Below are 5,845 nucleotides of genomic sequence, written 5' to 3' on the forward strand. Positions count from 1 at the left end.
GTATTTTTATCCTACAAAAGGAATGATAAATAAGATCAAATACGACGAAGAAGCGTTTTATAATATGTATAGGAGTTGATTGTAAAAAAGTAACATATTTATAATACAAGCATATGGAAAAAAAAAAATTAACATTCTGCTACATATATTTACTACAGGCTTAGCTTTGATGAGTTCTTTTATAGTGACAGAGAGGTTGTTGATGCATTCAAGGGTTGTTGGTTTAAGTAAATGCCAAAGATTGCACAAATAACAAGTGGCAAGGATCCAAAATGGTTACGGAAATGGTTTATTAAAAGAATATAAATGATTTTTGTGTTGTAAATGTGTGTATCTCATTACTTATGGGTGTAACATATATATAGATATAACAGAGGTATAATGGTCATCCATTACATTATTTATAACACTCCCCCTTGGATGTCCATTATACAAAAATAAGTAAATACGCTTGGGGATGCTGCCTCATTAAAAACCTTACTAGGAAAACCCAGTGGGAAAAACCATGGTCAAGGAAAAGAGTGCAGCATGCATTTACTCCCCCTCATGAATACATAGCTAAAAATCTTTACAACGACGCAATCCAATGCGATAAACTAACTTCTTGAAAGTAGCAGTTGGAAGCGTCTTGGTAAATAAATCCGCCAAATTGTCACTTGAACGAATCTGTTGAACTTTCACATTACCATTCTTTTGTAGATCATGGGTGAAGAAGAATTTTGGTAAGATATGCTTCGTTCTATCTCCTTTAATGTATCCTTCCTTCAGTTGTGCAATACATGCAGCATTATCTTCATACAAAACTGTTGGAGCTTCTTTTCGGGTAGATAGACCACAATCTTCTCGAATATGTTGAGTTACAGACCGTAACCATACACATTCACGACTAGCTTCATGAATAGCTAAAATTTCTGAATGATTAGAAGAAGTAGCTGCTATGGTTTGCTTCATAGAATGCCAAGAAATTGCAGTATCACCACATGTAAACACATATCCCGTTTGTGATCGAGCAGCATGAGGATCAGACAAATATCCTGCATCAGCAAAACCAATCAAGTCCTCTTTGGACTGGTTAGAAAAGAATAAGCTCATATCTTTCGTACCTTGAAGGTAACAAAATACATGTTTAATCCCATTCCAGTGCCTTCGGGTTGGACATGAGCTAAACCTTGCTAACAAATTCACAGAAAATGATATGTCGGGTCTTGTATGACTAGCAAGGTACATCAATGCCCCAATTGCACTTAAGTATGGTACTTCTGGACCAAGAACTTCTTCATTGCTTTCCCGAGGACGGAATGGGTCCTTATCCACATCAAGTGGTCTTACAACCATTGGGCTACTCAACGGGTGTGCTTGATCAAAATAGAATCTCTTAAGCACATTTTCTGTGTATGTTGTTTGATGCAGAAGTATTCCATCTTTCAGATGTTCAATTTGCAATCCCAAGCAAAATTTTGTCTTTCCAAGATCTTTCATCTCAAATTCTTTTTTCAAATATTCCACTGTATGTGAAATCTCTTCAGGAGTTTCGATGATATTTAAATCATCAACATACACTGCAATTATGACAAATCCAGACCCAAATCTCTTAATAAAAATGCACGGGCTTATAGGGTAATTCTTATAGCCTTCTCTTATCAAATATTCACTAAGGCGATTATACCACATACGCCCTGATTGTTTCAATCCATAAAGAGATCTATTTAACTTTATGCAGTAATGTTCTCGAGAACTAGATCTTGCTGCTTCTGGCAGTTTAAATCCTTCCGGGACTTTCATATAAATTTCATTATCCAGTGGACCATATAAGTAGGCTGTGACTACGTCCATTAAACGTAAATCAAGTCCTTCTCTCATTGCCAGACTTATGAGAAACCTAAAAGTAGTTGCATCCACCACAGGAGAATATGTTTCTTCATAATCAATTCCAGGTCTTTGTGAGAATCCTTGTGCAACCAAGCGTGCTTTATATCTCACAATTTCACCATTTTCATTCCTTTTTCTCACAATGACCCATTTATGTCCCACTGGTTTTACACATTTAGGTGTACGGACTACAGGTCCAAATACTTCTCTCTTTGCAAGAGATTTCAATTCTGTCTCAATTGCTTCTTTCCATTTTGGCCAATCATTACTTTGTGTACACTCCTCAATGGATTTTGGTTCATGATCCTCATTTTTATCCATAACATCAACTGCTACATTGCATGCAAAAATTTCATCGACGTCGATTTTATTTCGATTCCATTTTATTCCAGACATGACATAATTAATAGAGATCTCTTCATTCTCAGGTACCTGAATTTCTTTCTTTGTCATGTTTATAGTCTCTTCAGGAGATCCTTCATTGTTCTTTGGCTCCTCGGAAAGGCCATTGTCAATTTCTGCTCCTTTTCTTTTTCGAGGATTCTTATCTTTGGAACCGATAGGTCTACCACGCTTCATGCGTGTGTGAGACTCAGTAGTAGTTGGATGTTGTCCTTCAGGGACTTCAATTATATTTGGAGCATTTACAGCTGGAATATGTGATTTGGTCACTCTCTTTGGGTCAGAAAATGCGTCTGGCAATTGATTCGCTAAGTTTTGTAAATGAATTATCTTTTGAACTTCTATTTCACATTCTTTAGTACGAGGATCAAAATGAGACAGAGATAATTCATTCCAACCAATTTCTTTTTCCAACTGTTTCTTTTCTCCCCCTAATGTTGGAAAAACTGACTCATTAAATGACAGTCAGCAAATCGAGCCTTAAATAGATTTCCAGTAGCTGGCTCTAGATACTTAATGATTGATGGGGATTCAAAACCAACATATATTCCTATCCTCCTTTGAGGACCCATCTTAGTGCGTTGTGGTGGAGTAATTGGAACATATACCGCACATCCAAAAACTTTCAAATGAGAAATATTTGGTTCCTGACCAAGAACCAATTGTGATGGGGAGAATTGTTGATTACTCGTTGGCCTGATGCGAATTAATGCTGCTGCATGTAATATAGCATGTCGCCAAGCTGATATTGGAAGTTTGGACTTCATAAGTAATGGTCTAGCAATCAACTGCAAACGTTTAATTAACGATTCAGCTAGACCATTTTGTGTATGAACATGAGCTACAGGATGTTCAACATTTATCCCAATGGACATACAATAATCATTAAAAGCTTGTGAAGTGAATTCACCAGCATTATCGAGGCGAATTGCCTTCAAAGGAAAATATGGAAAATGTGCTCTTAATCTAATTAATTGAGCAAGTAATCTCGCAAACGCCAGGTTGCGAGTTGATAATAGGGAGACGTGTGACTATTGAAACACCTTTCCACATAATTTTGATTTGACAAAATTGTTTAAGTATAATTGAAAAACATATTCTAAACACACTAAGTTTAAATGCTTTGATTTATTCTACTAATGTGTTTGTTCAATGTTGAGTTAAATTGTTTATAAGACATAAGAATTCAAAGGCCCAAGCCCAATACGAAAGTCAAAGCCCAAGTCAAACAACTCAAGACAACTCGGCCCGCATTTATCAAAACGATGTCGCTGTGTGCAAAACGCAACTCAGCATGAGAAGGATCTAGAAGACCTTCAGGGGACAACTTCGGAACGAAGCTGCTGAGTTGATTCGACAAAGCGTACAAGACAGCAGCTGGCTAAGGAAAACTTCCAGACAAAGTATTTCCACTTTGGGTAAAGTTCAGACGACACAGTATGTTGTCTAGTTGACTTTACCATAAAAGGAGAGACATTCTGCCGAGCTGACCGAGGACAGAAGATACACAAATCTGATTGGCCGAGAGCTCTGAGCAAGTCAGGATGACAACGACAGGAAGCCGTTTCCCTCCAACGGTTATTTCGAAATTCGAAATGACCGATGCCTCAAGACGTCTCTATAAATAGTGCCATCAGAAGCTTCATTCAACACAGAACTTGATCAAGCCATTACGCTGATCAAATCTCTACGCAAGTTCCGCAACCAAGAAGCCAAGCAAATCTTACACTACATTTCTTATATTTGTGTAAAAGTCTATAGTGATTATTCAATCATCTAAGGTGTCTTAGCAATCATTGTTTAGGACAAACACTTATCATTTCTAGAGATTAGAAAGGAGAGGCTGAGTACTCGGTTATAGTACTCAGCGAGAGATTAGGATTGAGTAGAGGTATAGAGGAAGGTACTCTTGTTATACTCAGTTGCTAAGATTGTAAAAGGTTTGAGGCTCTACCTTTAAAGAGCTCAGTAGAGGATTCGAAATCTCGGAACGTGTTCTGGGGACAAGACGTAGGGTTAGAAGAAGCCGAACCTGGATAAATCTGCTGAGTAACGTATTTCTTACCTTAAACTCCTTATATATATTGCTTGCTTAAATAACCAAAAACTGACCAAGTAAAGAGGTCAAGCTGAGTTGTGCGCATCGAACATCTGAGCTCAGGAATAGACTTAAAGTGCTATCTCCTGACTCAAGTCAAGAAACTGACCTAGTCACCAGTTGACTAAGCCAGTATCTTACTGATCACTCAGCGCCGATGTTAAAACCTTTTCTCTTAAGAAAAGAAGTTTGCCCAAACTTAAGAAAAAGTTTAAATAGTTCCTAACCCCCCCTTGGAACTATACTTGCAACGTTATAAGGGACCAACAAGTGGTATCAGAGCCTAAAAGCTCACTGTAAAAGGTCTAACAACCTTGAGCTGATCCCTACTATGGGCGAAAACAGTACTCGGTTTCTCCCAGGAAACCAAACAACTCAGATATTGCCTGAGGGGCTGTCCATCACTCGGCCTCCCCTATTCTTTGGGTCTAACTATACCTTCTGGAAGAATAGGATGAAAAATTTCATTCAGGCTACAAATATGAGTGCCTGGCTATCTATAGTGCAAGGCCCATTTGTACCTGTCAAAGTTGTGGCTGGCCAAACAGTTGTAAAAGCTGAGGCCAAATGGACAGAGGATGATCTTAAGAAGCTTCAAAATCACGCTTCGGCTATCAATATGCTTCACTGTGCGCTCGATGCTGCAGAATATAATAAAATCTCAGGTTGTGAGTCGGCGCAAGAGATTTGGAAAAAGCTGGAAGTCACCTACGAGGGAACCAATAAAGTAAAGGAGTCCAAGGTGAATCAGCAGATGAGACTGTACGAGCTGTTCGAGATGAACAATGATGAGGGCATTTCAGACATGAATGCAAGGTTTACCAACATCATTAATGAGCTCAAGAGACTTGGGAAAATCTTCACTGAGGAATAACAAGTCAAAAAGATACTCAGGAGTCTTCCTAAAGACTGGCAAGCAAAGAAGACCGTTGTTGAGGAAGCTCAGGATTTAACCACCTACAAATATGACGAACTCATCGGCTCGTTGCTGACCCATGAGATATCTATGAAAAACTTCGAGGTGAAGGAAAAATCTGAAGACAAGAAGTAGAAGTCTCTTGTCATGAAAGCTGACTCCACTGACGGGAGATCAACTGATGACGAGGAGATGGCTATATTCACAAGGAAGATGAAAAGGCTATTCAGGAAGAATGACAAATATTCTAAGAAGCCTTACAGAAAGTTTGATAAGTATAAAGCTGACTCAAGCGACAGCAAATACAAAAAGGACAGCTCAAAGCCCATTACATACTTTGAGTGCCATCAAACTGGCCATATTAAGTCAAGCTGCCCCACACTGAGGAAAGACAAAAAGAGCGGCAAGAAGGCAATGGTGGCTACATGGAGCGACAGTGATGAGTCCTCATCTACAGAAGCTGAGGCCACCGATTCAGCGAAGATATGCTTCATGGCTGACGAACTTGATGAGCCGTGCGTCTCTGAGCATACTGACCCATCCGTCGCATCAGATGACGA

This window comes from Euphorbia lathyris, chromosome 3 (assembly GCF_963576675.1).
Source record: "Euphorbia lathyris chromosome 3, ddEupLath1.1, whole genome shotgun sequence".
Classification (NCBI taxonomy): Eukaryota; Viridiplantae; Streptophyta; class Magnoliopsida; order Malpighiales; family Euphorbiaceae; genus Euphorbia; species Euphorbia lathyris.